The sequence below is a fragment of the Bos taurus genome, chromosome 5 (assembly GCF_002263795.3).
Source record: "Bos taurus isolate L1 Dominette 01449 registration number 42190680 breed Hereford chromosome 5, ARS-UCD2.0, whole genome shotgun sequence".
Taxonomy (NCBI): domain Eukaryota; kingdom Metazoa; phylum Chordata; class Mammalia; order Artiodactyla; family Bovidae; genus Bos; species Bos taurus.
This window is the reverse complement of record NC_037332.1, coordinates 28,760,830-28,785,785: the sequence shown is the minus strand read 5'-3', so window position 1 is coordinate 28,785,785 and position 24,956 is coordinate 28,760,830. Positions and strand designations below refer to the sequence as shown.

The window sequence follows — 24,956 nt, the reverse complement described above, 5'->3', positions numbered from 1 at the left end:
TTACAGATGCAGGGAGCAAACAGCAAAAATACAACATTCAGAATCAAAATTAAAAGTCACATTATGTCCATAGTTAGAGTACAAAGTGTTGCACCAGTCCATTTTAGGGTTGGTAAATGTCATCAGGTGAAGAAGAGGCATCGCATGTTATTGTTGTCGAAGGTATTCACAGACTTGGAGAAAGTCTTTTCCTTGAAGTGGGGATGTCCACCACGGGAAGCCTTCCACTGATGAAGAGGGGAGCTCTCTGCAGACCCAGCAGTTAGACCGATTGTGGAATGCAGCATAGGAGTGAGCCCAGGACAGGAGTACATTGTCTTGAGGATCCAACGGCAGACTCAGGATATTTGGAGTCAGCAGAAGTAGACTCACACAGATTATCAGGCCCATCCGCTGCCCTTTGCTTAACTCTAGACCTTGGGTCAGGGCCACGAGCTCCACTAACTGAGCACTGGTTCCCTGGGGGAGAGATTTTGCTTCCAATACCTGTTCAGCAGTCACCATGGCATAACCTGCTTTACGCTTTCCATCCCGAACAAAAGAACTGCCATGTGTAAATATTTCCATGTCAGGATTGGCTAATGGGGTATCCTTTAGATCCTCCCGAGCTGCATAGTTTAAAGTTAGGAATTGAGAACAATCGTGATCAGGTGTTTCATTTTCCTTCTCAGGAAGGAAAGTGGCAGGATTTAAATTTCCACAAACTTTAAGCTTATTTACTGGTCCTTCTACAACAATGACTGATACTTAAGAAGCCTACTGTCTGTCATCCAAATATTAACCTTAGAATTTAAGATTCCACTCACATCATGAGAAGTCAGTACAGTAAGGTTTCGTCCATTAATTATTTTTAAAGCTTCAGGTGCTAATAAAGCCGCTGCCCCAATTACTCTTAGGCAGTGGGGCCACCCACGTGAAACTACATCTAATTCTCTGTTTAGATAAGCAATAGGTTGCTGGTGAGGCCCTCGGGGTTGTGTCAAAACTCCCATTCGATTTCTTTATACCCAAAATAGGAGTGTTGCAAGGACTGTTACAGGGAATTAATAGTCCCTGCTCCTTTAAATTTTCGATGATGGGTTTTAACCCTTCCTTAACTTCAGGTTTCAGTGGATACTGCTTCTTATGTGGAAATACGTGTGGGTCTTTGAGCTTAACAACTACAAGAATAGCATTTTGTGCTCGACCCACAGATTTTCCATCAGCCCATACTCTAGGATTTACATTTTGTTCACCTAAAGGGAGGGAAAGGGAGGGCTCCATATTCATGAAAACAAAGGCATGGACCTTGCTCAGTATATCCCTTCCTAAAAGGGGTGAGGGAGATTCTGGCATGATCAGAAACTCGTGTGAAAACAGCACAGAATCCCAGTTGCAAGATAAAGAATAACTGAAATAATACCTTTTGGCTCGTCCAGACAGTCCCATTACGGAAGAGGATCGGGAAGAAAGTGGGCCAGGGGCTTCAGTAAGCACAGAATAAGTTGCCCCAGTATCTAAAAGGAAATCGACGGATTGGCCCCCTACAATTATTAATACCCGGGGTTCCTCAGGTGTAATTAGGACAGGAGCTTGTGTGGGGACCCCCAGGCACCTTCAGTCCTGATTGTCTTGAGAGTCCGACCCTGGAGACCTACGCCTCTGGGGGCAGTCTCTCTTCCAGTGTGGTCCTTTGCAGACCGGACATGGAGCCTCTCTCACTTCTCCAATGCATGAAAGTGAAAAGTGAAAGTGAAGTTGCTCAGTCGTGTCCGACTCTTCCCGACCCCATGGACTGCAGTCTACCAGGCTCCTTCATCCATGGGATTTTCCAGGCAAGAGTACTGGAGTGGGGTGACATTACCTTAGGGTATAACAAATAATAATGGCTTACCTGGTGGCTCAGTCTGTAAAGAATCTGCCTGCAAAGCTGGAGACCCTGGCTCCATCCCTGGATAGGAAAGATCCTCTAGAGAAGGAAATGGCAACCCACTGCAGTATTCTTGCTTGGTAAATCCCATGGACAGAGGAGCCTGGAGGGCTACAGTCCGTGGGGTCGCAAGAGTCAGACACAACTTAGCAACTAAACCACGGTAACAAATAATAAAACAGCAGAACATTCTCTGTATCCATCACCTGGTTTAAAAAAGTAAATATCATTATTTTTGAAAATTTCTATGTTCCCTGATAACCCAAAAACTCGGGCTTTCTTGTTTAAAATAGAGGGGTATCTGAAAATATTTTCTAAATACTCTAGGTTCCCAGAGGTGATTATTCTGGGGACTATTTTTTATGTAAATAAGCTCAGTAATGTAGCACGGTGCATATATGCGTGCTGAGTCACTTCAGTAGTGTTCTTCTCTTTGTGACCCTATGGACTGTAGCCTGCCAAGTTTCTCTGCCTATGGGATTCTCCAGACAAGAATACTGGAATGGGATCTACCTGACCCAGGGATCAAACCCTCCTCTCTTAAGTCTATCTTGCATTAGCGGGCGGGTTCTTTACCACTAGCGCCACCTGGGGAGCCCCTGAGCTGAAACTGTGTGGCATAGTTTGAAGGTGAAACTTGCCCTTTAAAAGATGGGCAGCCAAAAACAGTGATTTAAAAATAATCCCATTGTGGAGTTATGAACATCTGAGTGCCTCTGCCAAGAATGCAAAAGGGAAAGGTCTTGCCAACTGTGACCAGATGGGCAAGTGCTTTCACTTTAAAAAAAAAAAAAAAAAGAGGCAGAAGTGGGCGGGATGGAAAGGAAGTAGGCGGGAACATGTAGTAATAACTGGGCCTTGGCATGGGCTTGCGGGTGTGGGTTTTAGCCAGGCTCCACCCACAGATCGTTTTCTTAGGAGAGGTCACTCACAGATAAGCTGTGAGTACACACACTCCGCATTTAAAACTGCAGTAGTAGTCTCTAAGCAGGAATAGGGGATTGTAATCAGCTTTCCTTCTAAGGAAAAGCCGGGAACTTTCTCATTTCACTTCATGAAAGTAAGCCATAAGGCAATTTCTGCCAAACATCTATTAGTTGGATGAAACAGATCTCTTGCCCGAGATCTGACTTCAGCTGTGTATTTCCAGTACAACCAGTTCTTTACTCTGCAGCTGATTGGCTCTAGAGTGTGGCCAGATATCTACTTCCCCCAGTTAAAGGAGTCGGATCTCTAACTGTTGATCTGTTCTCTTCTGAGTGATGGCGCTCACCATTTTAATTCTCTGGCTGGCTGTCTGCATCCTGGCATTTCCCATGTACCTGCTGGACTTTCTTGGCTTGTGGAACTGGATATGCAAACAGTGGTTCCCCTACTTCCTGGCGAGGTTCACTGTGATGTACAACGAACAGATGGCCAGCAAGAAGCGGGAGTTCTTCAGCAACCTGTGGGAGTTCACGGGCCCCTCCAGGAAGCTCTCCATGCTGGAGCTGGGCTATAGCACGGGGGCCAACTTCAAGTTCTACCTCCCCTGGATGCCAGGTGACCTGTGTTGATCCCAACCCCAACTTTGAGAAGTTCTCGATCAAGCTCATTGCCCAGGCCAACACCTGCAGTTTGAGCACTTCATAGTGGCTGCCAGGGAGAACATGCACCAGGTGGCCACAGGCTCCATGGAGGTGGTGGTCTGCACCCTGGTGCTCTGCTCCGTGAAGAACCAGGAGCAGATCTTCCAGGAAGTGTGCCAAGTGCTGAGGCCAGTGAATGTGGATTGAGGAGGGCTGCTTAGTAGCAACCACTATCACCAAGGGCTGCTGCTGCTGCTGCTGCTGCTAAGTCTCTTCAGTCGTGTCCAACTCTGTGCGACCCCAGAGAGGGCAGCCCACCAGGCTCCCGCGTCCCTGGGATTCTCCAGGCAAGAACACTGGAGTGGGTTGCCATTTCCTTCTCCAATGCATGAAAGTGAAAAGTGAAAGTGAAGTCGCTCAGTCGTGTCCGACTCCTACTGACCCCATGGACTACAGCCCACCAGGCTCCTCCGTCCATGGGATTTGCCAGGCAAGCGTACTAGAGTGGGTTGCAGCCCTCCCAATTTCAGTAGATCAAACACCCTAACATAAAAGTAAAGCTCCTGGGGAAGCTACTGTTGAGTTTTTCAAAAAAGTCTTAGCATGCAGAAGAAGCTATAAAGGAAAAGACTGATAATACATATATAAATAAAATTTTATAACTCCTGCAGGGAAAAGGACTATAAACAAACTTAAAGTACAAAAATTTGTAAAAATATTTGCCAAAGATGGTAGATAATGGGTTAACTTCCTTCATATTAAGACATTACAAATCAACAAGATCACAGGATTCTTAAATCAATTGTTTTTAAAAAGAGAAAAAGAAAGTACTCTAACAGAAATACAAATAAAGATAGCTAATATATGATTTAAATGTTTAGTCTTGCAATTAAAAACAAACTAAAGCAAGATATTTTAAGGAATTAATATAACAAAACAGAAACATATTCACAGATACAGAGAACAAACTACTGGTTACCAGTTGGGAGAGGGTAGAGGGACAAGACAGGAGTGTGGGATTAATGTATAAAATAAATAAGCAATTAGGATATATTCTACAACACAAGGAAATATAGCCATTATTTTGTAATAACTTTAAATGGAGTATAACCTATAAAAATTCTGAATCACTATGTTGTATACCTGAAACTAATATTATAAATCAACTATACTTTAATTAAAAAGAAAGTAAAGCAAGATGCTATTTTACCTACTATTCTGTCAGAGACTTTTAAGTTCAATATGGTGTTGGGATGGGTTTGGAGGACTGGATACCCCAGTTGGAGGAAGTGTCCTCTCTGGAGTGCTATTTAATAATATTAAATTTTCAAGTACACTTACTCCTTCATCCAACAGGAATTTATCTTATAGCTATCCTGCACAAATGTGCAAAAACTCATTCACATGTGAAAATATTCATTGTAGTATTTGAAATACTGCAAGTTAGAAATAAACATCCATCAGCTGGAGGCTGTTATGTAAACTGTCACACAGTATAAAGGATTTCTGTGCATCTGTTAAAAAGAACAAGGAAGAGTTACCCATGGCATATGAAAAAAATCCTCGAGATATTGTTCATTTAAAAGGCAATGAAAACAGAATATTATGTAGAGTGCAAGTCCATCTGTGTGGGGGAGAGAATATACCTATACAAGTATTTATGTTAATGAGAATGATAAACAAGAAATTATAAACAGTGGTTACCTCTTGGGAGAAGGGGGCAACAGAGGATGACATGGTTGGATAGCATCACTGACTCAATGGACATGAGTTTGAGCAAACTCAGGGAGATAGTGATGAACAGAGAACTCTGATGCAGTTCATGAGATCGCAAAGAGTAGGACATGACTTAGCGACTGAACAATAACAAGCTCTTGGGAAGGGAACTGGATAAGGGGTAAGAATTCCTTTTCATTTTACATCTATCTGTATACTTTGAAATTCTTTATACCCCTATGTAATTTTCACATATTATCTTTATTGTTTCCTTATAAACTAGTCAAAGTTTTATTATAAATATAAGTGAACATACATAAAATATGAATACCTTAACATTTGAATTTACTACTCTAGGGGAAAATGATGTTCTGAAATCCCCAGTGTTTTTTTCCAACAGAGAAATTCCTCAGGAAGAAAAGGACTTGAAGACAGTGTTTCGAGGCAATAATATACAGTCATCCCTAGTATGCCTGGGGTCCCTCCCTGTCCCCACCACAGATACCAAAATCAACACAAGCTCAAGTCCCTTATATAAAATGGTGTGGTGTCTGCATATAACTTATATGGACATACCCTCACATACATTAACTCATCTCTAGATTACATATAATACCTAACACAAGGTAAATGCTATGTAAACAGTTTCTAGCATGTGGCAAATTCAAGTTTGGCCTTTATCGAACTTTTTGGGTTTTTATCCCAGTATTTTCGATATCTGTGGTTGGTTGAATCTAAGGATGTGGAACCTGTGGATATCAAGGGCCGACTATAATTTTGGCTCAAGGGCAGGCCAACATCAAAACTGTAACTGAAAAAGCTCTGATCCTCAAATTCTTGTGTCCCAAGATTGGGCATTAATTGGGCACAATTAGGAGACAGTTTGCTTACAGTGTTACTAATCTCACAACTTCTCTGCAAAGCAAATAATCATCTCGGGTTTAAGCACTGAGAATGCTCTTAGGGGATCATATTCTTCCTTAGCTCCTACAAAGCACCCACTTGCTGCTTAATGGAACCAGGGACTTTCCTACATTCTCATTCAGCCCTCACACAGTCCTTAACGCAGGTATTGTCTTCATGTTGGGCTGGGGAAACAGACCCAGAGAAGTTAAGAAACTTGCCCCACGATACACGGTCAGCAGATCTGACTTTAAGGCACATATTCTTATCATTTCACCACAGTCTTTATCACTGGGGCTTTGTATCGCTCCGACTTCAACACTTTTGCTGCAAAACCACCTTTTGTTTTGCAAAACTACTTTTGCTGGCTATTCTTCCTGTGACCATCCCCTAAACACTGGAGTTCTTTTTTGACTCTAATTTTGCTTATATACACCTGTGTAATCTCATGTTCCCCAAGAGTTTTCAATGACCATGCACACAGATGGTTTCCAAATCTAAGTCTCAAGCTCAGCTCTCTTCTAACCCAAATCTTCATGCCCAGCTTTCTACTAGACAGTCACCTGAATGGGTAACATGCATCTTTCTAGCCTAACCTGTGTAACCCAGAGGGCATCGCCAACCTCTCCAAGTCTGGGTCTTCTCTTCCATCCTGTTCTCTTCTATGGAGAAATTTTTTTCCATTAGGAAATTTCAAGTTTTCCATTCCTGAACACAGGTCTCATACTTGCCCACAGAAGTTTGGGGAGCTCCCTCTCTAAACTCTGCCTGGGACAGCCAAGACTAGGAAAGCTAGATGAGCTAAGGAGAATGGGACAGTCACCATGGCTTTCAGAGGTTCTCATTGGTCCTTTTCTCTCTTCTCTCCCTCCGAGGTAGATAAGTAGAAAACTTCTGAAGACTCCTTAATAATGTGTAGCCTCTACTGTATCCAGACTTGACCTATATTTATAAGACTGTCCCAGATGAAAGCTTCATGGCAAACAGATGGGAAAACAATGGAAATAGTGACAGACTTTATTTTCTTGGGCTCCAAAATCACTGCGGACAGTGACTACAGCCATGAAATTAAAAGATGCTTGCCCCCTGGAAGAAAAGCTATGACAAACTTAGACAGCATATTAAAAAGCAGAGACATTACTTCGTTGAGAAAAGTCTGTATAGTCAAAGCTATGTTTTTTCCAGTAGTCATGTATGGATGTGAGGCTTGCACCATAAAGAAAGCTGAGTGCTGAAGAACTGATGCTTTTGAACTGTGGTGCTGGAAAACTCTTGAGAGTCCTTGGACTGCAAGGAGATAAATCCAGTCAATCCTAAAGGAAATCAGTCCTGAATACTCTTTGGAAGGGCTGATGCTGAAGTTGAAGCTACAATACTTTGGCCATCTGATGCGAAGAACTGACCCCTTAGAAAAGACCCTGATGCTGGGACAGATTGAAAGCAGGAGAAGGGGACAGCAGAGGATGAGACGGTTGGATGGCATCACTGATTGGATGGACATGAGTTTGAACAAGCTCTGGAAGTTGGTGATGGACAGGGAAGCCTGGTGTGCTGCAGTCCATGGGGCTGAAAAGAATCAGACATGACTGAGCGACCGAATTGAATGAATGGAGATGAAAGCAGCGGTTACTGCTATATGACAGTTGTTTACACACAGCATCCACAGACTGAATAAAATACCATGGACAAAATGGGACAAAATAGTCAATGGGAATTTGCTGTATGATGCAGGAGTTCAACCTGGTGCTCTGTGACAACCTAGAGGAGTGGGATGGGGTAAAAGATGGGAGGGAAGTTCAAGAGGGAGGTGAATATATATATACCTATGGCTGATTCATGTGAATATATGGCAGAAACCAACACAATAATATAAAGCGATTATCCTCCAATTAAAAATAATGTGTGAGATAAATGGAGAGAGTAGCATGGATGCATATATAGTAACAAATGTAAGTAGACTGCCAATGGGAATTTGCTGTTTGGCCCAGGGAACTCAAACTGGGGCTCTGTAATAACCTAGAGGGGTAGGAATGGGCGGGAGGTGGGATGGAGATTCAAGAAGGAGGGCACATATGTATACCTATGGTTAATTCACATCGATGTATGACAGAAATCAAACCAAAATAAAAAAAAGAAAAGAAAAAAGAAACAAATAAAAAAAAGAAAAATATTACCATGAATTAGTAACACTTTTAGATGGTTCAATAATTTTTATTTCAACAAACCAAAAATTTGTGTGTTTTTTTTAATTTTTTCACTATTCTTTTATTTTTTAAATTAATTTTTATTGAATATAGTTGCTTTACAATATTGTGTTAGTCTCTACCATACAGCAAATGTTTTTCATTTGTTAGGTGATTCAATTTTTAAAATTAATCCTATCATTTACATTCTGTGACAATGGTATAAAATATAAAACGTGGTTATTTAGCCTCAGGTAGTGCTTGGCATGGATTCAGACTCCCATAGGTTTGCAAAGCAGAGCCTAAGAACAATTTTCAGATAAATTTAAAGTTTAAACAAATTGTAATTAAAAGGCAATCAACAAATGGGGGAAAATATTTATAGCATATGAAGTCTAATTATACTAAAAGCTTTTACTAATCAGTAAGAAAAAAACAACAGCCTATTAGAAAAGTGATAAAGGACATTAAGAAACAAATCAAAAAAGAAGAAATCCAAACAACCAATAACGTTTAGTAAAAGATGTTAAGATTAAAGATATGCGTGTTATCAAAAATACCACATTACACATCAAATTGACAAAAAAGTATCAATATGCATTTATTGAAAATGGGCACTCACATCTATTGCTGGTATGAATGCAAACTGCTGCAGCTTTTCCAGAGGGCACTTTGACAACTGGGCTTCCCAGGTGGCTCAGTGGTAAAGAATCTTCCTGCCAGTGCAGGAGACACGGATTCTATCCCTGGGTCGGGAAGATCCCTTGGAGAGGAAATGGCAACCCACTCCAGTATTCTTGCCTGGAAAATCCCATGGACAGAGGAGCCTGGTGGGCTATAGTGATGTGACTGGGCAACTGAACACACATGCAATTTGACAACCTGTACCAACAGCTTTAAAAAGACACATTTTTGGTTCAGCAACTCCACTTTTTAGCAAGTTATTTATTTGGAAATAATTTAGATGGTCATGAACACTTACGGGTAAGAATGTTCACTGTAACAGTACTTACAGTAGTGGAAACCTGGAGATAGTCTAAATGAGAATGGTTAAATAGGAGATGGTAACTTTAGTGGTGTGAAATACTGTGTAGAGATTTTTTCTTTGTGTAAAGATTTTTTAAACCATGTTTTAGAATAATACTCAAAATCATAAATAAAAGATTATAAAATAAAATGTGTATTCAAATCCTAGTATAGGGGAAAAATACATTTTTATATGGGCTTCCTTTGTAGCTCAGTTGCTAAAGAACTTGCCTACAATGCAGGAGACCCAGGTTTGATTCCTGGTTTGGGAAGATACCCTGGAGGAGGAGATGGAAACCTCCAGTATTCTTGCCTGGAGAATCCCATGGACAGGTGAGCCTGGCAGGCTATATAGGCCATGGGGTTGCAAGAGTCTGACATGACTTAGCAAATGAGCGGGTAATAGGCAGGAAGGCCAGGGGTCTCCAAATGGAGGAAATAGGCTGCAAATGTCAGACATTTTTTGTCTCTCTTAAGAGGCAGGAGGAAACAAACTAGTGTTATATTTTTTTCCCTTCTCTATACAAATTTAAAAAAGGTTTTTCTTAAAATTCTGTGTTACCATAATGACACTTGGTTCCACCTAAACTTAACTTTTCTCAAACCTTCAGCTAACCAATGCATTTTTCTTATGGAAATGTTTGGCTATGTTAATATACTATGCATTTACCCTAGACTCTATCTTCAAATTGGTTCTGCCTAAAGGCTCAGATTTAGGCTCAGAACTAACTTGACAAACCACAATGTTATACTCATACATTGTTCTCCTAATCTATGTTAATGAAACTATATATTCGTATGGTAATCTGCCTTTCTTCAAGATCCATGTCTATCCTTTTATGGCACCTGGTGCCAATGTTATCTCAAAATGCATGTTGTGGGTGAAGGGCCTGGTGCCATTCTCTGAGTTTTGAGACATTTCCATTCTTTAATTAGCAGACTGCTAGTAGCTATATAACATCCAGCTAAAGACTAGCAGTGGGGTACTCTTTCTGCCCCCTTCTGATGTCTATGTCAGAAGCTTTCTCTATCTCTTTTATACTTTAATAAAACTTTATTACAAAAAAGTTCTGAGGGACCAAGCCTCATCTCCGGCCCCGGATTGAATTCTTCTCTTCCAGAGGCCAAGAATCCCAGCGTCTTTTGTGGTTTAGCAACAACCTTTCACAAGTAAACCACCACACCAGCACCACATTTTCATAAAAAAGTAGACACAAAATCTTAACAGTAGTTATCTTGAGGAGATGACTCTTTTTCTTTGTAAACTTTTCCCCTATTTTCTAAATTTTCTAAAATAAACATATTGGTGGGACAGTAATACAAGCCTCTGGAGTCAGACAACCCAAGTGAAAAATGTGGTTCTGACATAGGTTGTATGATGTTGGACAAGTTGCTTATTATCTATGTGACTCTGTTTCATCTGTAAAAAACAGGAATGATAATAATATTTACCAAATAAGTGTATTGTGAGGATTAAGTAGGTTAACATGTGACAGACAGGTATTAAGGATAGGACCTTGAATACTTTAAATTGCTTTAAATTTTAGCTATTATTATCCATTACTCTATGAACGGAAAATATGGATTGGCAGCTCTGTATACAATCTGACAGAAGATGACACTATTAACCACAATGTTATGGTAGTAAGTTTGGATTTCTCCATGTCTTCTCATGAAGTTGGCCTCTGGGGCCACTGAAATCTGATATTTAATTATCTTATCAGTTTGTTTTCCTCAAACTAAAATCCTTGGAGGTTTTTTTTTCTTTTTCTTTTCTTTCTCAGGGACAAGTTTTTTTATTTCATGGAGCATGTATTAGTAAAAGTAACTTGGAGCAAAAGTAATTGTGGTTTTCCATTTCTGAAATTTTTCATTAGATACTAGAATACGTTCTTAAATAAATGTGGTTATGTTATACATCATTTTAATGTGCATTTCTCACTTTATGTTTTTTTGCCAATGATTTTTTTTCCAAACTTTAAATTTTTTATTTTGAAGTATAGCCAATAACAACATTGTGGTAGTTTCAGGTGAACAGTGAAGGGACTCAGACATACATATACACGTATCCATTCTCCTCCAACCCCACTCCCATCCAGACTGGCACAACATTTAGTAGAGTTCCATGTGCTCTACAATATGTCCTAGTTGGTTATCCATTTTGAATATAGCAGTGTGTACATGACCTTCCCAAACTCCCTAACTACCCCTTCCCCCCAACAACCATAAGTTCATTTTCTAAGTCTGTGAGTCTCTGTTCTGTAAGGAAATTCATGTGTATAATTTCTTTTTAGATTCCACTGTCTAAGGGATGTCATACAATATTTCTCCTTCTGTGTCTGACTGACTTCATTCAATATGACACCCTCTAGGTCCATCCATGCTGCTATAAATGGCATTATCTCATTCTTTTAAATGGCTGAGTAATATTCCATTGTATATATGTACCATGTCTTCTTTATCCATTCCTCTCAGTGGACATTTAGGTTGCTTTTGTCTTGGCTATTGTAAACAGTGTATGTGACACAGGGTACATGTGACCTTTCAGATGTTTTCCTCCAGATATATGCCCAGAAGTGGGATTGCAGGGTCATATGGTAGCTCTACTTTTAGTTTTTTATGGAATCTCCATACTGTTCTCCATTGTGGCTATACCGATTTACATTATCACCAACAGTGTAAGGGGCTTTCCCAGTGGCTCAGAAGTAAAGAATCCACCTGCAATTCAAGAGACGCAGTTTTGATCCCTGGGTCAAGAAGATCCCCTGGAGGAGGGCATGGCAACCCACTCCTGTATTCTTGACTGGAGAATCCCATGGAGAGAAGCCTGGTGGGCTACTGTCCATAAGTCATAGTCAGACATGACTGAAGCGACTGAGCACACAATAGTGTAAGAGGGTTCCCTTCTCTCCACACCCTTTCCAGCATTTGTTGCTTATGGATTTTCTGAAGATACCCATTCTGACCAGTGTGAAATGGTATCTCATTGTAGTTTTGATTTGCATTTCTCTAATAACTAGCTATGCTGAACATCTTTTCATATGTCTGTTGGCCATCTGTATGGCTTCTTTGGAGAAATGTCTATTCAGGTCTTCTGCTCATTTTTGCAGTGGGCTATTTTGAAGCTGTTAAGCATAAGCTGTTTAAAAATTTTGGAGACTAATCCCTATCAGTCACACCATTTGCAAATATTTTCTCTCAAACCTGTGGGTTGTCTTTTTGTTATATAGTTTCCTTTGCTGTGCAAAAGCTTTTGAGTTTAAGTTAGTTCCAGTTGTTTATTTTTGTTTTTTATTTCCATTATTCTAGGAGATGGGCAAAAAAGATCCTGTGATTTATTTCAGAGAGTGTTCTGCCTATGTTTTCCTCTAGGAGTTTTATAGTGTCCAGTCTCACATTTAGGTCTTTATTCCATTTTGAGCTTATTTTTGGGTATAAAGTTAAAGAATACCATGATCAAATGGGATTCATCTCAGGGATGCAAGGACATTTCAACATTCACAAATCAATCAATGTGATAGACCACATCAACAAACTGAAGAATAAAAACCATATCATCATCTCAATAAACGCAGAAAAAGTTTTTAACAAAATTAAGAACCCATTTATGATAAAAACTTTCCAGAAAGTGGACATGGAAGGTACAAACCTCAACATAATAAAGGCCATATACGACAAACCTACAGGTAGCATCGAACTCAATGGTGAAAAGCTGAAACCATTCCCTCTAAGATGAGCAATAAAGACAAGGATGTCCACTCCCGTTACTTCCATTCAACATAGTTTTGGAAGTCCTAGGTACAGCAATCAGAGAAGAAAAAGAAGTAAAGGAAATCTAAATTGGAAAAGAAGTTAAACTATCAACTGTTTGCAGATGACATGATACTACACATACAAGATCCAAAAGATAATACCAGAAAACTACTAGAACTCATCAATGAATTTGGTAAAGTTGCAGGTTAAAAAATTAATACACAGAAATCTGTTGCATTTATATGCACTAACAATGAAAGATCCAAAAGAGAAATTCAAGAAGCAATTCCATTTACCATCACATCAAAAAGAACAAAATACCTAGGAATAAATCTATCTAAGGACACAAAAGACCTATACCCTAAAAGCAATAAGATGCTGATTAAAGAAATCAAAGACATAAAGAGATGGAAAGATATACCATGTTTGTGGACTGGAAGAATTAACATTGTCAAAATACCTATGCTGCCCAAGAAAATCTACAGATACAGTGCAATCCTTCTCAAATTACCAATGGCATTTTCCACAGAACTAAAACAAACAATCTCAAAATGTGTATAGAGACACAAAAGATCCTGAATAGCCACAGTAATCTTGAAAAAGAAAAAGAGAAACTGGAAGAATCAGGCTTCCTGATTTCAGACTATACTACAAAGCTACAGTCATCAAAACAGTATGGTTTGGGCACAAAAACAAAAATAGAGATCAACAGAAGAAGACAGAAAATCTAGAAATAAGCCCATGCACCTATCATCAATTAATCTATGGCAAAGGACGCAAGACTACATAATGCTGGAAAGACAGACCCTTCAACAAATGGTGCTGGGAAAACTGTGCAAGCGACATGTTAAAAAATAGAAAAAACAGAAATCATCCTTTGAATGTTGTTCTTGTCCTGGGCTAATGATATGTGGTACGATACTCTCATGATGGTGCTGGAGGAAGCAGCTTCCAGTCAGCCTCACCATCATGAAGGTAAACAACCAACACAGTTACAAGCACTTTGTCCCGAACCACCCTGTTTTTCACTTTCAGTATGATATTCAATAAGTTACATAAGGTATTCAACACTGTATTATAAAATGGGCTCTGTGTTTGATGAGTTTGCCTAACTACAGGCTAATATAAGGATTCTGAGCATGTTTAAAGTAGGCTAGTCTACTCTGTGATGTTCAATAGGTGTGTGGGAGTGTGCTCACTCTCTTCAGTTGCGTCCAACTCTTTGCTACCCTATGGAGTATAGCCTGCCAAGCTCCTCTGTACATGGGATTCTCTAGGCAAGAATACCGGAGTGGGTTGCCATGCCCTACTCCAGGAGATCTTTCTGATCCAGGGATTGAATTCGTATCTCCTGCATCTCCTGCATAGGAGGATTCTTTACCACTAAGCTACCAAAAAAAGCCCATTCAATAGATGAGATTGTAGTAAATGAATTTTTGACTTACAGTATTTTCAGCTTATGATGGGTTATCAAGATGTAACCCCATCATGAGTTGAGGAAATGTCTCTTTATCCTCTAATCAACTCCTTTACGTTTTTGTGTCTAATGTTTATAGATTTTTCAGTTTCTTCCATTATTGTTGGGTATCATCAGAAACTTCTGCTTCTAATATTCTGTGTTGCCAGAAGCTAGAAACCCATGCCCAAAAGAACTGAGTCAATTCAGAATTAAACAGCTCTGAATGAAACCTTGGGAGCGTGAACTATGTGGTGTTTGTGCTCTGTGACCGGTTGCTGGCCTCCTGATGTGTCCCAGATGCTAACAATGATAGTTAAATAAACTCTAGTTCAAGAAGTATAAATATTATTATAGTTGTATCTGGAGTCTTGGTCTCTTTATCCTTTCCCAATAGATATTTAATACATTTATATTTTTAACAAATACTGTAAGTATGTGAAGAAAGCTGAGCACTGAAGAATTGATGCTTTTGGACTGTGGTGTTGGAGAAGACTCTTGAGAGTCCCTTGGACTGCAAGGAGATCCAACCAGTCCATCCTAAAGGAGATCAGCCCTGGGATTTCTTTGGAAGGAATGATGCTAAAGCTGAAACTCCAGTACTTTGGTCACCTCATGTGAAGAGTTGACTCATTGGAAAAGATTCTGATGCTGGGAGGGATTGGGGGCAGGAGGAGAAGAGGACGACAGAGGATGAGATGGCTGGATGGCATCACTGACTCGATGGACGTGAGTCTGAGTGAACTCCGGGAGTTGGTGATGGACAGGGAGGCCTGGCGTGCTGCAATTCATGGGGTCGCAAAGAGTCGGACATGACTGAGCAACGGATCTGATCTGATCTGATACTCAATATCCTGTGATAAACTAAAATGGAAAAGAATATGAAAAATACATATATAACAGAATCACTTTGCTATATAGGAGAAATTAACACAAATTGTAAATCAACTATACTTCAATAAAATTTAAATATATATATACAAATCACACATATATAAATTTGTGATTCCACAAAACCTTCTAAATAGGTATGTCATGTTTCCATTAAATGTCACTACAAATCTAGCAATTTTATAGGTGTCATTATTCACATATCAAAAAGAATCAAAATTTTATTTTATAGTAATATTTCATGTTTAAATGTTCCACTTAATTTTTTTTATTTTTTATTGAAGGATAATTGCTTTACAGAATTTTGCTGTTTTCTGTCAAACCTCAACATGAATCAGCCATAGGTATACATATATCCCCTCCCTTTTGAACCTCGCTCCCATCTCCCTCCCTATCCCACCCCAAATGTTCCACTTAATTTGATTAAGGCTTGTAATAGCAAGAAATGGTGGCAAACAATTTTATAGTGATTTCATCTTCTTTAGCATTTTTAATTAGAAAAACAATTCAAGAACTCAGTGTCACTTGAACAGATCACTATAATGAACAGAGATTAATCACTAATCTATTAATTAATCACAGAAATTAATCACAGATTAACACTGTGTCTGCTGTAAATTATATTGTTTTTCCAGAGACATTTAGGGTGACTAAACTAGAAAGATAAAAGTATTTCCAGCTAAACTCAATTATATACAAATTACAGAGAGGCTGTATGGAAAGCAATAAAGGTTCTGACTTTAATCTCAAAAAGAAAGAAAACAAATTTCAGTAAGAACAGTGTCTTGATTTGATAATGGAAGAGCGCTAAGATTTTGCTAGAAAAATAAATGATAAAATTTATATATATATATATTATTAGTTTGTTTCACTTGTTTTATTAAGAATATCTACTTAGTATTTTATGCTGCACAATGGAGTAACCTGTGCAGATAATTTACAGAATATATTTCTTGTCATTATAATTGATTTATATTGTTTAAAATCTTATGATCACTGCTAAGGTCTATGTTTACATTACGTGTATTTAAACTCTGTGGCAACAGATTATTTGTTTTTGCTTCTTTCTCAACATTTCCTATATGTACAATATCTTTTTAAGGCTATGGTAGTTTTTCTTCTGCTTGGGCCATTTGGGTTGTTTTGTTTTTCCTCATACATTGTTGATGTTCTTCAGTCACTCAGTCGTGTCTAATTCTTTGTGACCCCATGGACTGCAGCACGCCAGGCTTCCCTGTCCTTCACTATCTCCTGGAGTTTGCTCAAATTCATTGAGTCGATGATGCCATCCATCCAACCCTCTCATTCTCTTGTTGCACCCTTCTCCTCATACATAGTGTAGCCATAAACATCTTTGTGTCAACTTCTTGACTTTTCCTTTGCTTAGTTCCTTGGAGTATGTTCCCCAAAGTAAAATTTCCAGGGCAGGAAGCATCTTCAGCTTAATATCACTTATTATATCTTTGCAGAAAGACTTGGCTAAATTTACAGAGCTTTCAGCATTGTACCTCTTTCTCAATATACCTGCCACCATCATTTTACTATTATTTATTTTTTGCTGCTTTTGTCATTTTTATTTCAATTTATTGAAGCTGTGATATGTAAAAGAAGTGAAAGTGTTAGTCTCTCAGTCATGTCCAACTTTGCAACCTCATGGACTGTAGCCCGCCAGGCTCCTCTATCCATGGAATTCTCCAGGCAATACTGGAGTGGATTGTCATTGCCTTCTCCAGGGGATCTTCCCAACCCAGGGATCAAACTCACCTCTCCTGCACTGCAGGCTGTCTTCACCATCTGAGACACCAGGCCTTAAACAAAATACACCAAGAAACTACTGTGAAGTAATATGTTCTCATTTTCGTCATTCAGCAAACACTTATTGAGCATGTGCTATATGCAAGGTACTGTGCTGGTCTAGAAATATAAAGATAAAAGTAACTGCCTACCCTCATTGACTATGCCAAAGCCTTTGGCTGTGTGGATCACAATAAACTGTTGAAAATTCTGAAACAGATGGGAATACCAGACACCCTGACCTGCCTCTTGAGTAACCTGTATGCGGGTCAGGAAGCAACAGTTAGAACTGGACATGGAACAACAGACTGGTTCCAAATAGGAAAAGGAGTACATCAGGGCCGTATATTGTCACCCTGCTTATTTAACTTATATGCAGAGTACATCATGAGAAACTCTGGGCTGGAGGAAGCACAAGCTGGAATCAAGATTGCTGGGAGAAATATCAATAACCTCAGATATGCAGATGACACCACCCTTATGGCAGAAAGTGAAGAACTAAAGAGCCTCCTGATGAAAGTGAAAGAGGAGAATGAAAAAATTGGCTTAAAGCTCAACATCCCAAAAACTAAGGTCATGGCATCTGGTCCCATCACTTCAAGGCAAATAGATGCGGAAACAGTGGAAACAGTAACTGACTTTATTTTTCTGGGCTCTAAAATCACTGCAGATGGTGACTGCAGCCAAAAAAGACACTTACTCCTTGGAAGGAAAGTTATGACCAACCTAGATAGCATATTCAAAAGCAGAGACATTACTTTGCCAACAAAGGTCCGTCTAGTTAAGGCTATGGTTTTTCCAGTGGCCATGCATGGATGCGAGAGTTGGACTGTAAAGAAAGCTGAGCACCAAAGAATTGATGCTTTTGAACTGTGGTGTTGGAGAAGACTCTTGAGAGTCCCTTGGACTGCAAGGAGATCCAACCAGTCCATCCTCAAGGAGATCAGTCCTGGGTGTTCACTGGAAGGACTGATATTGAAGCTGAAATTCCAATACTTTGGCCACCTGATGTGAAGAGCTGACTCATTTGAAAAGACCCTGATGCTGGGAAGATTGAGGGCAGGCAGAGAAGGGGACGACAGAGGATGAGATGGTTGGATGGCATCACCGACTCAATGGACATGAGTTTGGGTAGACTCCAGGAGTTGGTGATGGACAGGGAGGCTTGGGGTGCTGCAGTCCATGGGGTCACAGAGTTGGACACGACTGAGCGACTAAACTGAACTGAACTGAACTGAACATAGCTTGGTGTGAGAGGTGAATCAATCAGTGTTTGATGAGACTATAGAACTACTAGTAATAACAGAGTAAGAAGTTTGTTATAGGTATTTGGATTTATGTAATTGTAAGGCTGTTGCTTATGTTTTAGTAGCTGTGACCTGAATTGGTAGGCACAAGCAGTTAGAAGTGGTAGATGAAACATGAGAGAAGCAAGGAAAATCTGGAACCTACACGTATAACCTAGGACACACAGGACAGTCTGGAATGCTTGTGGGTTTCTCACCATTTCAAGCCTCCAAAGTATATGCTGGGAGTGACATAGAAAAAGCTAATGCCCCTCATCCTGGAGCTAAACATGGACCTGGCCAAGGAGTCAGAGAGAGTCAAAGAGGAAATTCAGCAGGAGCCATGGTAGCTGCACTCCTGATTGCCATCCTATGCCAACAAGGTGGGCCAGCAGATAGGAAAATCATGCTGCAACATTCCTTCCCAAGTTAACAGAACCTGGCTGCTACTTTACTTCTGCCTTCTAAATCTCATGCAAAAGTCCCCTGTGCAGTTTTTCAGGGAATGAAAGAGTTGACTTAAAATGCACCACATGAGAGTTACGAGTTGAGTTCTACTGGGGGCATAAGGAGGACTGCAGTCCGGAAGACAGCACCTCAGACAGCTCTGAGAAACTGCTCCAAAGAGGTGGTGAGAGGCAGGGGGAGGGCAGTATATTGTTTTTGGTTAAGGGGGAACGCATGCAGTCAACACATATTTTTCCAGGTTTCTGCTAGTCTCATGAAGCTTTCTACTAGTCACAAGAAACAGTTATCACCATCAAGTATTTTAGTGCTTTTCTAGATATGAGGAGATATAAGAATTGGACTCATAAAATCAGTTCCTGAAAATATCTGAAGACCTGTCTTGCCAGGATTTCCTCAAGCTCTCCACCCTAAGCTCCTTTCATGGGGTACCGAAAATCAGCAGCTGCAGCAGTACATGATTTAGGGTGCTGCAGCACCTTGTAGAGGTAGGTGGCAAGTGTCAATTTGTAGTTGACAAAAGGAAAGGAATTCTGGAACCTAGTTATAGTTGACACAATACAGATCCATCACTGTCTACCCCTTGTCAACCTGGTCTCCATATATACCTCTCTTAATATACGTACCTTCAAATAAACACAATGGGAAACCAACCATTCCTTGTATAATCAAAAACAGGCTAACTCTCTCCCAAAAGAAGATACAAAGTCCCTTTGTGCATCTTCGGATGCTGTCAATTCATCTCTGAGCTATCGTGTTCCCCTTTTCTATCCTGAGATATGAGATTAACTACTATTAACACTTTTTATATTAGATGGTCGGTAAATGGAGGTGGCAAACAGAAAAAAACAATTGGTGAATGTATACACAAGTATATTCATATCAAAATAAGGAAGAAATACACGTAACTATCAGTCTTGTTTCTGCAACTAGTCAGATGATCATGGCTTGTATTATAAATACATTTTCCCACTAGCCATTTAATCCATCCTTTGTCTTCTGAAAGCAGTGTTTATTTGACTGGGGTGTTGACCCAAACCTGGGTCATTAATCATCCTTCCTGTTTTGGGTGTAATTTTCCACCTTCTTTAATCACAGGACATGGAAGTACTAAGAAATGCCCCAGAAGGTATACATTCGAGACACGCTCCTCCTTATCCTACCTATATAGTAGCAATTTCCCCTTGATAGATCAAATAAATGTAATGGACTGATGTGATATCCTGTAGAATAGAGAGATGATCAAGGTCTTACAGACTAGATTGTGGCATAGGCCTGGAGAGTTCACACAGCCCTGAGACTCAACACTGAAAGTATACCGCTGGCCCTACCATATGAAAGAAAACTGCTTCTGATAGTCTTTTTATACTAAAAGGTGTACAGAAAAAAACAATCCATCAGATTCAGTTCAGTTCAGTTCAGTCACTCAGTCATGTCTGACTCTTTGTGACCCCATGAATCGCAGCACACCAGGCCTCCCTGTCCATCACCAACTCCTGGAGTTCACTCAACTCACGTCCATCAAGTCGGTGATGCCATCCAGCCATCTCATCCTCTGTCGTCCCCTTCTCCTCCTGCCCCCAATCCCTCCCAGCATCAGAGTCTTTTCCAGTGAGTCAACTCTTCACATGAGGTGGCCAAAGTACTGGAGTTTCAGCTTTAGCATCATCCCTTCCAAAGAACACCCAGGGCTGATCTCCTTCAGAATGGACTGGTTGGATCTCCTTGCAGTCCAAGGGACTCTCAAGAGTCTTCTCCAACACCACAGTTCAAAAGCATCAATTCTTCGGTGCTCAGCTTTCTTCACAGTCCAACTCTCACATCCATACATGACCACTGGAAAAACCATAGCCTTGACTAGACGGACAACAGCTGTAAACCAAATACCAAAAATTGTGTTGATTTGCTACAAGAATGAAACCACACCTGTACAGCAGTCCCAATTAGATTGACCACCTGATTACATTTATAGAAATCCATTCTCACTCTGTAAGATCTATCTGCCTTCTGGCCAGAGGCAAAATGAATAAAGATGTTGTAGAAATCACCATCCTGGCATCTTTATAGTTATTGCTGATGACATTAAGCTCTACAGTCCCTCTGGGAATATAATATTGCTTTGGTAACAGAAGCATTTAGAATGGTTTATACTTTGCATTCCCTTCCATAAGAGCCTTACTCCATAGGTCAAAAGAACCAATGTGAAGATTCTGATAGTTACTGAATATGTAAAAGATGCTTACTCCTTGGAAGGAAAGTTATGATCAGCCTTTCAGAAGGCAAAGGATGGATTAAATGGCTAGTGGAAAAATGTATTTATAATACAAGCCATGATCATCTGACCAGTTGCAGATCATATTAAAAAGCAAAGACATTACTTTGCCAACAAGGTTCGTCTAGTCAAGGCTATGGTTTTTCTTGTGGTCATGTATGATGTGAGAGTTGGACTGTGAAGAAAGCTGAGTGCGGAAGAATTGATGCTTTTGAACTGTGGTGTTGGAGAAGACTCTTGAGAGTCCCTTGGACTGCAAGGAGATCCAACCAGTCCATCCTAAAGGAGATCAGTCCTGGGTGTTCATTGGAAGGACTGATGTTGAAGCTGAAACTCCAATACTTTGACCACCTGATGCGAAGAGCTGACTCATTTGAAAAGACTCTGATGCTGGGAAAGATTGAGGGCAGGAGGAGAAGGGGACGACAGAGGAAGAGATGGTTGGATGCATCACCGACTTGATGGACATGGGTTTGGGTAGACTCTGGGAGTTGGTGATGGGACAGGGAGGCCTGGCGTGCTGCAGTTCATGGGGTCGCAAAGAGTCGGACACGACTGAGAGACTGAACCGAACTGTTCCAATTAAACACTCCATCGCTGAGGAAACAACATAAGGTAGGTTCAGGGACCCAGCAGAACAACTATAAAATAGACCCACAGCACACCTCCACTGATCTGACCATAAACTCCTAGTTTGCCTGATAGAACAAACTAGTTCTCCAGGCATTAGTGTCAATTCAGAGCCAATGTTTAGGTGTCCCACAAATGTGATTATTTCCCTCTTCCTCTTACACAAGCACCTTACTGAAGAGTCACAGATTCCTTGGGGAAGACTAGAAGGAAGATATATAGTATTAGTATTAGCATTTGGGGCTGTGAAACAGGGTCTGTCCTTAAGGAGATCTGACCTCTTTACTCCAGGGACTTGGGGTCTGTGAGTTAAACTCAAATTCAGGGACTGGTTGAGGGGCCATGTCTCTCTACTGTGATGATTTAAGTCAAACTTTTGCTCACCAAACCTAGAGCTTTTCCGCTTACATGCTGCTCACCACTTGCAACTCTAGGTACATGACAATGAATTAGCCAAAGATCATTTTGGCTTAGACTACGCTGATTACTGCTTAGGCTTTGCTGCCCATTACAGTCACCATACTTTCATTGTTTTTGCCAAATAAATGCTGCCGCTTGACCCCTGCCAATCTATAATCTCATCATTCCCACTGAATTCAGGAAGCCCTGAAATTGCTACTGTCATTTCTGGTTTACAGAAAACCATTACCATAGATCTCTTCAAGGAGACCAGGGCTCACTTCATAAATCTATTTCTCACAGCTTTGTAGAAGGAAGGAGATACATTTAGCCGGTAGATGAGCAGGATAAAGGTGGCTCTGTGGTACAGAATCTGCCTGCCATTGCAGGAGACCCAGCTTCAATCCCTGGGTCAGGGGTAGGTCCTCTGGAGGAGGAAATGGCAGCCCACTCAACTATTCTTGCCTGGGAAATTTCCTAAGACAGAGGACCCTGGTGGGTTATAGTCTATAGGGTTGCAAAGAGTCGGTCACAACTGAGCACACACGCATAGCACACATGAGCAGGATAAATCAAATTTAACATTCCAATCTCCCTAAGGCCTTGGATACCTTCTTTTATGGCAAAGTTTCTCAACCTCAACACTACATTTTGGACTGGATTATTCTTTGTTGTGGAGGACTGTCTGTCCTGTGCATTTTAGTAAGTTCAACAGTGTTCCTGGCCTCTACCCGCCCCCTACCCCTGCCCCCCGCTTTGTGATAACCAAATTATCTCCAGACATTGCCAGATTCCCCTGGGCAACACAATCACACCAGTAAAGAATCACTACCATGGAGGTATACTAAGGAAGTTCTGGTATTTCAGCTTCTTTAAGTGGAGGCTACTTTTTGGTCCAAGTTTCAGTCATTATCAGACAGAGATCAAAGGACTGTTTCTCCTGGCAAAGGAGTGTCTGTAAGATACTGGGGCTCAAGGACCCATTTTCACTGAAATCTGCCCATTTATCCCCATCTCAATTTTCAGAGTCCTACTCCTTCCAAAGCAATGCCCTAAACTTTAACACAAGAGGTTGTGAGGTTGGGAATTTAATTTGTATTGTAATTAATCACTTACAAGATTGGCCTCTTTGTATATTTTTAAAAAATATCAATCTCATAGCTAAGGAGTTAATAGTTTCTTTTTGCAAAGTCATAAAACTTTCAGGTGCCTCACACAAACTTAAGCTAGAAATTAAGAGCCATGGGCCCAGGGACTTCCCTGGTGGTCCAGTGGCTAAGACTCTGAGCTTCCAATGAAGCGGGCCTGGGTTTGATACCTGGTCAGGGAATTAGATCCTACATGGTGCAACTAAGACCTGGTGAACCTTAATAAAGAAATAAAATTGCTTCTCAAAACCAAAAAAACAACCCATGAACCCATCATATAGTTTTCCCAAGGTCTCCAGCACACTTAGAAGTAACCAATTGTAGTACACTCCTTATTTCCACTAAATGTTCTATGGCAGTAAAAACCTGATCACCCAAAGCCTTGCTTTCTATAGGCACCCGATTAAGGGTATCTGCAAAGTGATATTTTTTTTAATGTTTTGCTAACGCATGCCATGGACTGCCAGCATACTCTTTGCCACTGGAGTGGGGGAAAAGGCCATTAACACCTTATAGCAGATCAAGAGAACCAACCCCAGATAACCCAGAATCCTCGGAGTTATGTTCCTCTGAAAGCTTCTAATACCAAATTTTGTTTCAATCAGATAAGCAAAACTACTAGTTGTTTTGGTTGTTGTTTAGCTGTTAAGTTGTGTCCAATTCTTTTGCGATTTCATGGACTGTAGCCAGGCTCCTCTCTCCATGGGATTTCCCAGGCAAGAATACTGGAGTGGGTTGCCATGTCCTTCTAAAACTACTAGTGAAGTCACTCAGTAGTGTCTGACTCTTTGCAACCCCATGGACTGTAACTGACCAGGCTTCTCCATCCATGGGATTTTCCAGGCAAGAATACTGGAGTGGGTTGCTATTTCCTTCTCCAGGGGATATATAAAAAGAGATTTATTATAAAGACATGACCTCAAGCAATTTGGGGAGCTGGTTAAGCAGTCCATGTTAGGCTGTTGGTTATATTTCTAATCCTGGTACCCAAAGTTAACCAGGCAGCAATTGAGAAGGAAAGAGAAACTAGAATCTGCAAGGATGAACTAGAATCACAAAGACAGGTGGAAACTCGAGGCAGAGTCTTGCTGACTCTAACCTTGATGGCATGACCTTTAGGAAAAGCTGGCAGCTTCTACCATGGAGCTAATTCACACCTGGCCCACAAGCCAGACAAGCTGGCTTGTGGAGGAGACCCACAAGCAACTGAAGGATCTGTGGGCCTGACTGCTGCCCAACAACTGTGAGGTGAGCCAGCAGATAAACAACACACACAAACTGGAATAGCACCACTCTGTACCAAGCCTTCCAAGTGCAAAAAGAATTTGGCGGCTGCTGCTTCACCTTTTACCTTCAAATCTCAAGCAAAATGCCACTCATGGCCAAGCTGACCCATAACTCTGCAGAGAAGGCAATTCTGGAAAACATAAGAACAGGTTAGCTAAACTGATATAAAACAAATCCCCCAACAGATTAACATGGTTGCTAGTTGAGGAGTAACAAGATGAAGTAAGCCACTGAAGAGTTTAAACAGGGGAGTGAAATAGAATAGCAGTT

The 24,956-nt window shown here is 40.5% G+C and overlaps 1 pseudogene; it reads left to right on the top strand.

Moving 5' to 3' along the window:
* The first annotated feature begins 3,151 nt into the window (after positions 1-3,151).
* On the top strand, positions 3,152-11,236 carry LOC132345261 (N6-adenosine-methyltransferase TMT1A-like; annotated as a pseudogene).
* The last annotated feature ends 13,720 nt before the right edge of the window (positions 11,237-24,956 follow it).